This window comes from Euprymna scolopes, chromosome 15, assembly GCF_053919585.1.
Source record: "Euprymna scolopes isolate OS-2025 chromosome 15, ASM5391958v1, whole genome shotgun sequence".
Classification (NCBI taxonomy): Eukaryota; Metazoa; Mollusca; class Cephalopoda; order Sepiida; family Sepiolidae; genus Euprymna; species Euprymna scolopes.
Window position 1 is genome coordinate 91,376,718 of NC_136496.1, and position 12,500 is coordinate 91,389,217.

Below are 12,500 nucleotides of genomic sequence, written 5' to 3' on the forward strand. Positions count from 1 at the left end.
CGAACAAACACCCCATAATTTTATTATACCATATTTCTTCAAACTGAAACATAATTATCAAAGTATACTTACGCAGATAGATATAAAAAGTCTTTATTAAAGTTTGTGCCTATTTTCATTCTATGGAGGCCAGGCGCGAACGCAGACCTCACAATTTTATTATACCATCCCTACTTAAGTTAAAACATACTTATCAAAGTATTCTTATGTACATCTATATCAAAAACACTTGTAAACGTTTTTTTTTAATTTAAAATTTTCTTATTTTCATACTTTGTGGACCAGGCACGAACGCAAACCCCACAATTTTGATGAATCACCATCCTGCAGAATCAAGCATACCCATTCCTGTGTCTCGATACATCTACTATCATTATATGTAATTAGTTTTTTAACATAGTCAACCATATAGGAGCCTATTCGTGACACACACACACACACACACACACACACACACACACACACACACACACACACACACACACACACACACAGAGCTTTATATATATATATATATATATGATTAGTTCATTTAATCACATAAATTAATATAGGAAGATATAATTTATGCATACGTTTTTCAGTATTTACTTCAACAGTGCTTAATACATAGGTAGAGTTAGGTAGTACGTTATAAAAATATATATAGCAATTAAGCTACACAGAATATTCAACGTTCCATTCTCCTGAGAATTCGTCATAAGCCTGATGAACTCTCACGAGAATGAACGCAGAATATTCTGTGTAGCTTAATTGCCACATGTATTTTCAGAACTTACTTTATATATGCATATACTAGCAGGTCGACCGGCATTGCCCGGTCGTAAAATACGCTTGAATATGATATTTTGATTAATTCAGAGTTTGTATGTATTATTATATTATATTGGACCTAATATCTAGTAATGATTTAAGAAGTTAAAAAAAAAAAAAGAAAATGACTTGTGCGCCACCACCGAGAATCGAAACGAACACGTTTAGCTGATAATTTACTTTTTCCTTTGACGTTTATGCCTGATCTATGAGGACACGTTTACTGCAAGGCTAAAAATTAAAACATCAACCAATAGCTATTACATTATGCATGCATATTCTTAATGCCGTCGTTCGACCTTCACCTGGCAAATTATATTTTTTAATTTTCACACTTTTGCACCGATTTTCTCCGGCTAAAACCCGAATATAAGTTTCGCATGAGTTTAAATAACCCTATATATTAAATTTCATGTATGCAGACCAAAAACTGAGAAGAGTTTGGTAGGCCAATTTTTTAAAAATAAATATATATACGCATACATAAATATATATAGAAAGAAGTTTGTGTTTACTATAAACTTTTTATACAAATATTACGCATGTATAAATCATGTAGAATATCTGCATGAATATAATTACAGTTAACTAAAGATGATCATCTCATAAGAAAACCGAAAAAACTAATAGGAAATTTAATTAAAATGAATGTTTAAAAGAATATGCAAATTAGTTAGATCTTTTACAGATGAATGCAATTCCACAACCGATATATAACAAAGAAATAGAAAGATGGGTTTTTAATATGAATATCAATACACACACACACAAAAAAACGAATATATATATATATATATATATATGAAATTTTGAAATACTTTCAAATTATAGATTGTAAAATACTTTAAGTCCACATAAATATCAATATTTATAAGACAATCCCAACCACATAAAGAAGCTCAATATGCGAGATAGAACAATATTATAAGTGAAAATTTTGAATTCAATTCTGTAAATCAAAAAAATATATATACCAATTTATTATTCAACCAGAAATACAAACATTTAACTAAAACTTGTTAAAAGGTGGTATCTATCTATCTATTTCTCTCTCTCTCTCTCTCTCTCTATATATATATATATATATATATATATATATATATATATATATATATATATATATACACACACACATATATATATATACACTCGTAACTAAATTCAATATTGAAATGTTCATATCTTTGGTTCTATGGGACGAAGCTACATGAAAATTTGCAGGCTTTTTGAAGATTTTATAATACTATTATGGTTAAAATTTTATGATAATTGGTAAAAAAAAAACAAACAAAGAACCTATATTTTCAAACGAATAAAATATGGCCAAATTTGCCTACATGTGTATATATACAGTGTCCTGGCAGGCAGCTTCAGTTTTGTTGCTCTGGATGTCTTCCCTGTGGTCTTGCAGGCCACTAATGTAAAGAAAACACATCAAGACTGTAAATTAAAAATTTACATGAAAGAAAAATTATTGTTCGACAGAATACAAAAAAAAAAAAAAAAAAAAAAAAAAAAATATTTAGAAATCCTTATTCCGCGGGGTTTCAAAGAACGCTATTCTTTTCTTCAGCGGAAAGAAATATATTAGCAAATTACTAGTATAGCTGAGCTAAGGATTTGCTGGTTATGGCATTTGATGAAACAACACATTATGGTAGTTAGTCATGAAATGAATAAATAAATAAATAAATTAAAAAAAAAAGATAAATAAAATAATTAAATGTTTATATCGGTTACAGTGTGTTAACAAAACGGATATCACAGGTGTTTCATGCAAGAATGAAATAAAGACATGGATAACGACAACGTCATCTGTTTAACGTTCATTTTACATGCTCGCATGTGTTGGACGTCTTTTAGAAATTGGCTTCCTAACTAAACTATCTCTGGCCAGGTCTTTATTTATCCCAGCAAATTCAAATATAATATATCAAAACTTGCTGCGGTTGAAGGATGGTTTTGGGAACAAATCTGCCGGATGGGATGATAAAATTGTCACCCTAGAAAACCATGATTCCATTTCAATTTGATGAAAACCGGTTTTCTTTTTTAGTTGTAGACCATCTACTAGTTGGCCAGTTGTGTACAAATCCCAAAAGCGATAGGAGCCTGAAAGGAACAATGTTCAATGAGTAAGATTGGAGATGCGCCGCTGTACAACTCATGCTCTCTACTGATCCAAGTTATGACAACAGGACCATTGCCAGCACCCTCAAAATGTATCGTTAGATTGCCACAAATAACAGGGACATGTCCAGAGTGATGAAAACAAAGTTTCCGGCCACAGTTATGGTCTTTGGTGTGGTTTCAAGTGAGGGCCACATCATGCCACCTCACATCTTCAAAGTTAACACCAGACACCCTGATGTGATGAAGAGTGTGGTGATCCCCTGGTGCAATCAGGTAGCTGCTGGAAGACCCTGGGTGTGGCAGCAGGACTTGGTGCCAACCCACAAGTCCAAAAAGACTCGGGCTTGACTTCAGAAGAAATGCTATGACTTTGCACCCTTCTCTAACTCTCCACCCCTCCTCTCCGACCTAAACATGCTGGACTACTTTGTTTGGCCATACATCGAGAACATTACGAACATGAGCTCCCACAATACCAAAGTTAGCTTGATCGCCACCATCCGCCGAGTATTTGCCGAGCTTCAATCGGCGCTTGTAAAAAAAGGCATTCTCCTAGTTCCGGATCAGTATCAAGACGATGATTGAGGTTCAAGGCGGCTACATTGAATAGATGTCAGCTCTACTACATAATCAAGTTACCTGAATTGATTTTTTAAATAAAAGATTTAAAATAAAGCTGTAGTGTTGTTTTCTTTAGGGCGACATTTTTATCGTTCCACCCTGCATAATGTCTGACCGACTTCTATGATTACAAAAATTTTGACTAACTCCAATGCTTAGAATTTCAAAATATTTGAGTCTGACTCATTCCAGGATTCAAACTGTCTGTTCATTCATTGGAGGAAAAAAATATGACTCTGGCTCCCTTAGATTCTTACAAATTTGTCGGATTACAATGTGGTTGAAAACAGGGTTGCATTGTTAGAGTTGAAGAGAATCATGGTCAGAGCTTTTGCAAGGAGTCAGTCATAAGAATGATAGGATTCAGAGTCAGAGATTTTAATCTCTGAAGAATCAACAGACAGTCGAAATATTAGAAGATTCAGAGTTTGAGTTGAATATTTTGTAATTGTAAGAGTGGCAATCAGATCCTATATCTTCCAATTCCTCCATCCTAGGTTTCCTAAATTGTACAATTAATGGAAGGATATGGTCTCCTTACTGAATATATTTACCTGCCTCCCATAGCAGAAAAGTCTGCCCTTTTTTTATACGAATCAGTCATCACTTTCCAAGGCTAAAAGCCACTCAAGGATAAGAATAGTTGAGATAGATTGTGAATTGAATGATGAAAAATATTATAAGAAGATTGAAAACAATGAATGGAGCAAGTACGTTGACATTGGATGTTGTAGTCTGCAGAGAAGCAGAAAAGCATACATTCAAATGGAATTTCCATGAAAAGAGTTTCTTTCCAAGAACTTCCCATCTATGGAATACTAAAAGAAACACTTTTCATGGAAATTCCATTTGAATGTATGCACATGGAAAAAGAAAGGAAAGTTCTTTGCAATTGTGGTAGAAGACGAGTTCTTGCTGTGAATATCTTATAAGTGGGAACCGAAGATTTGAGCTCAGTCGAGCTCAATCCATGGAAATATAAAGTAGAGAAAGACTAGCAATGTTTTTTTTTCTGCAAGAAAGGGGACTGTAGAAAATAAAAGATATTCCCATTAGACTGCGAAATTGATTTTTTACTTTGTTGAGGCAAGAAACAGTGCTCTGAGCAGTGTCTCTCCAGATCTGACAATAGTACTCCATCCTATGACATATTTGACTCTTCTTTAGCTAGAGTATTGCATCAGGGGTCAAGTAATTTCTGGAGTGGTAGAATGATCCAATATGACATCAGTTTTCAATAGGGATCCAGCTCCTTCAAGAAGGGGACACCTTTCATAGAATGAAAAATTTGCTCTGATTGAAACTTAAAATTTCCCAGTAAAGGTGCCTTAGTTGATAAACCAATCCTTTCTCTTAAAGAATAAGGTAATGCCAGAACCATACTTCACTATGACGTAAGCTTGAGGACCCCTGTGCCAAGTGGCCTCACCAGATATTGTAGAAATTTAGACAACCAATAGCTTTCTGGCTGCAAGTGCAAAATTTTGTGTGTGATGCAGAAAACAATTTTGCAAGTGTGTGATGCAGAACACAATTTTGCAAGTGTGTGATGCAAAACACAATTTTGCAAGTGTGTGATGCAGAACACAATTTTGCAAGTGTGTTATGAAGAACACAATTTTGCAAGTGTGTTATGCAGAACACAATTTTGCAAGTGTGTTATGAAGAACACAATTTTGCAAGTGTGTGATGCAGAACACAATTTTGCAAGTGTGTGATGCAGAACACAATTTTGCAAGTGTGTTATGAAGAACACAATTTTGTAAGTGTGTTATGCAGAACACAATTTTGAAAGTGTGTGATGAAGAACACAATTTTGCAAATGTGTGATGAACACAATTTTGCAAGTTTGTGATGCAGAACACAATTTTGCAAGTGTGTGATGAAGAACACAATTTTGCAAGTGTGTGATGCAGAACACAATTTTGCAAGTGTATATAATGCAATTGCTAGTGATTGTATACTTGCTTCTCACCAAAGCTAAAATGTGGCATAAGGGCTGAAAGACGGAGAAAGACAGCTTCCCTGTGGGGCCATTCTTTTTAGGTACAAAAGTAGCCAAAGACAGACCCGTCAGCATTCCACAGAAGGTAATAAATTAACACTTCCTCAAAGCAAAAAAAGTAGTGTCTGGAAAGTGGACTTCTTAGAATCAAGCTGGACCATACCCCATTCTGACAAAGATTGGTCTGGTCCTGTCAAGATTGTCCTGATCCTATCAGTCTTAATATCGAGAACAGATTTACGGCAAAATGAAATTTTTATGAAAAAGCCAATAATAGTAATTATATGAAAAAAAAAAAAATCTTTAGACAAATTTCAAACTTGTTTGATCCAATATTGTTCTTGATCTTTTTATATGTCGTGTTTCATTACCACATTTGGTAGAGTGGCTGTTTTACATGTTGGCATGTACTGGACAGCTTTTAGAAATTGACTTCCAAACTAAACTATCTCTGACCAAGTCTTATTAATCCCTCTTTCTCTCAAATCTTTCCTCTAAACTTTCCTCCCATGTTTTTCTTGATCTTCCCCGGCCAACTGACTCTGCCACATCAACTGGTCTACATCTACCAGCCTGAAAACTCTCATCCATTCTTTCAACTTGATTATACTATAACGAAGTCTCCCGTTTTGCACATATCTCCCTATACTATCCAGATTTTCTTCCTCTGAGGTCATCAGATCTAAGCCTGTCTTTAAGGCACACACTGCACATCTATTGTATCATTCTCATATCATTTCTCTTCATGCAACGCATATCCTCAACTGACATCACTGGCCAGGTTTCACTTCATTAAATCATCACACTGTATACACAGACTTATCAACAATGGTAACACTCTGCTGGTTAGTAATGACAGAAGTTCCCTGAACTTATTCCATCCACATTTAACACTTTCAATCAGACTGACCAGAAATAAATTACAACATCTAAATTTTGGAGAGTGCTGTATGTACAGTGTCTTCAAAAAGTCATCATTTATTTTTAAATTTTAATAACATTAAAACTTTAGTTCTGATAATAACAAAACTTATAAACAAAAAAATTAATAAAAATAAAAATTTCTTCTACTGCATCAATTTTATTACATCATCTTATTTTATGCCATCTTTATTTTTAGCTTTTCTGCATATTGGATTGGTTGAAATTGAACCATAGATGAGCTTTAAAACTGAACCAAGTATCGTTCTGTCCTCTATAGCAGAAAAGTAAAATAGAAATAAAACCATTACCAGAATCTTTCTATTATTGATGTATACACGCTCTGGAGTAAAAAAAAAAAAAAATTAACATCTATTGAGCTTAAATCTTTTAAAGTCTGACTATTAATAATAAATACCTACAAATCAAGTTTATTTATGTATATAAAATTAGGTGCAAGTACACTATAATAGTGAAATTCAGAAAACGTGATTTTTGGAATATGACATTTTCGTTCCGTGCAACTACACTATAATAACAATATTCAGAAAACAAAAAAATCGTTTTAAATGAAAAGAAAAAACAAATCTACTGACTTTTTGTGTCCATATCAACTAAAAGCAATGATGTCTACTTAATAGGCATGTCAGAAATACTTAAATATTATCGCATTATTTAAAAAAAAAACGAGTTTTCAATACCCTCACCATATTCCTTTGGGAACACGTGACATAAAAACAAGGGAAGTAACCCATATTCATGATTGTTAACACATAATTCATTTAAATATTGGCAATAGTTATACGCTATTTACCTCCTTTTACAACTTTCTGATGTTTTTTTTTTTTTTTAGTCGAACATTTATTTTTGCTAATTTTTCTCCAAAAATGTTTTCTTTAATATTTTTTTTTTCTTACCTCATCGTTTTTCGTTATTTTTTAACGTATTCATTACTGTAACATGACAATTAAGTAGAGACCATCAGTTTGCCTTGAAATTCAATATTAAAAATTTCGAATTTTGCTGTGGTAGTGTAGTTGCACCTAAAATTAATATGAAAAAATATGTGAATGTTTATAACTTTTCTCTATTTTATTTCTTATTTGTTGACGTGTAGGAATACAAAATGTTTTTAAAAATTGTTTTTATAAAAGAACAAATTTTTGGTCATTCCCTCGGCCTTCTTCAATATATGTATATCAGTGAAATATGTATCTTTATATTCGATTGTTCATGTGTACACGAAACAGGCAACCAAGTGTATAGATTTTTTGAAAGGTGAATATAGAAATGGTCACTGAAATTAAGCATTTTATTGTTTATTTATATATGTTCGAGTGTCAAATTAAAAAAAAAAATAACATCGATTGAGCTTAAAACTTGAAAGCTTTACCATTTAATTAAATTATTTCTACTATTGTATGAAAGTGTGTGTGTGTGCGCGTGAGGTCGTTCCCTATAAACTCGAAACCGGCTGTACTGCTTTTTAGGAAATTTCACGCAAAAGTACTTTATGTGCCTGGCAGTGTTCTTAGATAGGTTTTGTATTGGTATATCTTCGATAAGTATCAACAATCAAAATAATCCAATGAAAGAATAACCGGGTGATTTTCAACCTATTATATACAAAAAATAATTTTATAAAATCAACAGAGAGTTCTCTACAGTGCAATGTAGACTACAATGTATTGTGGACTAAGTCACTATGGGGGGAGGGCATGTGAAGCTTCCTTCCAGTACACTGTATGTGTGTGGGGGGAGGGTCCCAAACTAGATTAGACAATCAAATGATTTGATTGAAAAATGGGCGAGTTCACCGATTTCGATGAGAATGACTTGTTGCACTTGTGCCTTGTCGATGTACATATCCTTGACAAACCTGCTTAGCAGCAAAATCACACCACTTCACTGTTGAGATCCCCAAACGCGTCTTCCCTCAAACAGGTAGACTTTGGAATTCCATTCCTCCTACCTGCTTCCCTGACTGTGCTAATATGCAGAAGTTTAAATATAATGTAAATGAACATCTTACCAATCTTTCTTAGGCATGTAGTAAATAGTAGCCCCAAACGTCAAAGTAGCGATGTGCCTTGTTGGGCGTGAACAGGAGTAAAAAAAAAAAAAAAAAAAAAAAATGTAAAAAATAATAAAAAAATAAAAATATGGGAGTGTGAAACATTCGTTAATCATCATTCAATCCCAGGCAACGTGAGGTTTCCCTGCTTGTAAATAATAGAAAAAAATGGGGTGATTGAGGAAAAAAAAATGTACCATATATCTTAAATGGGATATAAATTTGTTTTTCATTTTAACAACAGATCTATTGCTATAAAAGATAACATAAGCTTATTGTAAAGCAGACACTAATAAAGCATTCATTTTTTTATGAAATTGTTCAGCTTAGCAATTTTTTTTTTTTCTTGTTTTTATTGCTTGGTTTTAAATTAGAAAAGCGGTTTTAGTCCGACTTCTGATGAGAATGCGAAAAGATGAGTGCACAAGGGTTAGGGACCCTTTTGTGACTTGTGAACAGAAGGCAGGGAGCACATGTGCCACAGTGAAGCCTTCCCTTCCCCTCCCCTCCCCGAACCCCTTGTTTTTGTACAAGTATTTGCAAATAGTAGAAACTCCACACACATCTGGTTTTTCATCTAGAAAAGTAATTGATGCTGCTCTTTTCGAAAACGCTACAAAGATGAACCAGGAGTTTATTTATTTATTTTACACACACTTTAGAGTCACCGCTTACCAAGGCCCGGATGCCACTCAAGGATAAGGGTTAATTGGGTGTTAGGTGAGACAACACCATGATAATCGGTGATGGTGGAAATTGGACAGGAGTTAATTTTGTGAGAAAATCTACAATTATAAGCAAGCCTTTGATTGGCCACCCACTATCTTTGTTTAGACCAATCAGATTGGTCGAGATTTTAATCACCGAGCGATGTGTTTGGCGGGTGTTTGAATGCCTTCTCTCTCTCTCTTTTTTTTTTTTTTTTTTAAGGCAGTTCCAGACAAGCAGCCGGAGAAGGAACATGGAACTGAGCTCTCTCTGGATATGAGGCATTTGGGTGCCTCTACTCTTCGTCTCTTTGAGATTTTAAGCCTAAATGATTAGACTAAGTTGTTATATATGTCTCCCAGAGACTTTTCAGGATCAGAATTATTGATGTGTCAAATGAGTTTTCCTTCAAATGAACGTGCTTTATGAACTTCTGTGATGTCGATTTTAGTCTAGAATTGAATTTTTCATCAGAAGGCATCATACCAACCCCTTCAAACGGCTGTAATTAATCTGATCTTCAACAGTGCTACACCCGCATTCCCGTTCCTGCTGAAGATAAAGGACTATTACCGTTCGAGGTGTTAACAGCTCTATTCAGAGACAAAATAGGCATGTCCTTTTTTTTTGCAATGAAGAACGAATAAAATTTTAGAGGTATGCTTTGTTGTGATTGTTAATTTTTTTTTGCAATGAAGAACGAATAAAATTTTAGAGGTATGCTTTGTTGTGATTGTTAATTTTTTTTTTGCAATGAAGAACGAATAAAATTTTAGAGGTATGCTTTGTTGTGATTGTTAATTTTTTTTTGCAATGAAGAACGAATAAAATTTTAGAGGTATGCTTTGTTGTGATTGTTAATTTTTTTTTGCAATGAAGAACGAATAAAATTTTAGAGGTATGCTTTGTTGTGATTGTTAATTTTTTTTTGCAATGAAGAACGAATAAAATTTTAGAGGTATGCTTTGTTGTGATTGTTAATTTTTTTTGCAATGAAGAACGAATAAAATTTTAGAGGTATGCTTTGTTGTGATTGTTAATTTTTTTTTTGCAATGAAGAACGAATAAAATTTTAGAGGTATGCTTTGTTGTGATTGTTAATTTTTTTTGCAATGAAGAACGAATAAAATTTTAGAGGTATGCTTTGTTGTGATTGTTAATTTTTTTTTGCAATGAAGAACGAATAAAATTTTAGAGGTATGCTTTGTTGTGATTGTTAATTTTTTTTTGCAATGAAGAACGAATAAAATTTTAGAGGTATGCTTTGTTGTGATTGTTAATTTTTTTTTGCAATGAAGAACGAATAAAATTTTAGAGGTATGCTTTGTTGTGATTGTTAATTTTTTTTGCAATGAAGAACGAATAAAATTTTAGAGGTATGCTTTGTTGTGATTGTTAATTTTTTTTTGCAATGAAGAACGAATAAAATTTTAGAGGTATGCTTTGTTGTGATTGTTAATTTTTTTTTGCAATGAAGAACGAATAAAATTTTAGAGGTATGCTTTGTTGTGATTGTTAATTTTTTTTTGCAATGAAGAACGAATAAAATTTTAGAGGTATGCTTTGTTGTGATTGTTAATTTTTTTTTGCAATGAAGAACGAATAAAATTTTAGAGGTATGCTTTGTTGTGATTGTTAATTTTTTTTGCCACAAATAAGAAATATCTTAGTTTATTTTAGATGACGACTCATCAAGAATCTTTTTATGTTGGACTTGAAAACAACCATGTTATAGTAAGCTGGAAAGCAGTTCTGCTATATTGTGTTTTCCCAGACGGGCAGTTTTGGGGAAAAAGCATCTGCTCGTGGAATTTATATTTGTTTAGTTTTAGGCACAGACAGATCATAAAGGAGACCGCCGATAGTGGTTGCAGCTAGACGAGCATAGTCACGAATATTTTACAGTCAAATTTTTTAAAAAGCTTTCATTCATTTGACTTTTTCTCAGCCATTGGACATAATATTGTAATGACCGCAATGATTCTAGCTAAGATAGATGCAAGATGACCAAAGATCCACCACCCATACTCCCCACATTTTTAACGGATTTTGCCTAATTATATTAGTATTAGTGCCTGTTTTCCGATGCCCAAAACGATTCCTTTAATTATCAGTTTTTTATTCAATCTTGGCTTAACAAAAATCTTCCACTGCTAGGAGTAATGATAAAATAATCAATATTTATTGATTTTAAACTACCAGTAAAACTAAAATCGATAGATCACTCCCCCTCCCTCACCCCAAGTGTGTTTTTACGTTTGAGAAAACGCATGTGCAGTTAAGACATGCTTTTACAGTAATCAAGACAAAATAACCATTTCATAGTTACATATTTAGAGATTTATAAAGAATCATAATCGGTAATTGTATCGGAATCGGGAAAAATATTGGAATCGTCCCATGTCTCATTAGTATGTCTATAAAATGAAAGCATTCTGAATAGTCTTTGTTTGTCCGATTTTTTTTTTACTATGTGGGTCACCGTTTATCAAGGCCGAAGGCCACTAGAGGATAGGTATCAATGAGATGGAATGATTGTCCCTATTTACTTGCCTCCCCACGACGGCAGAGTTAGACACAAGGTCGGTTTTTAATGTGGAGAAAATCCAGCTCCCCCAAAATGAGGCACCCTGGATAGAAACAAAAATTTAAATTGTCTTATTCATGAAGGATTTCTCCTCTGCTGAGCGAGGACAGAAAAGGTGAAGCGTAGTATCAGAACAGATACTACACTTTGTTCCTAGCCAAAAGGCCAAGAAAGTTAGGAATGATTGTTAGTAAAAGATGGAAACCTCATTAAAGGACATTTTTTTTAATGGAAATCGCTCCAGGCAAAGCATAAAACCACTTGATGTAAGGAGGTAAAAAAAAAATATACTACCTTAGGGTTAAAAATTAATGTACGATAGATGTTAGGTGGATAGATTCTGACCCAGAAAACAGCAATTCTTCCTCTTTTGTCAGAAATATCGCTCATGAAATGTGAGGACTAAAAGACAATAATAAGAGTGGCGAGAGTTATGAGGCTGTCAAAAGTAAACCAATGCTAATAAAACCGTTAGCAATAGACAAAGGCTACTAAGCTAATTATGGAATACATAAAACTTATGAAAATCACGATAGTTAGTCAATACAGAACTCTGAAAATGTAACAGTGATACAAGTTAATTCACACAATTCTGAGGCAACATGTTCAGGACTGTAGAACACAATGGTTGCTCAGAA

The 12,500-nt window shown here is 33.4% G+C and overlaps 1 protein-coding gene and 1 pseudogene across 1 annotated transcript in view; both read right to left on the reverse strand.

Moving 5' to 3' along the window:
- Positions 1-12,500, reverse strand: part of LOC145293984 (uncharacterized) — a 128,842-nt gene that overhangs the window by 54,031 nt on the left and 62,311 nt on the right. The gene's annotated exons all lie outside the window — the stretch shown is intronic.
- On the reverse strand, positions 11,857-12,040 carry LOC145294341 (U2 spliceosomal RNA; annotated as a pseudogene).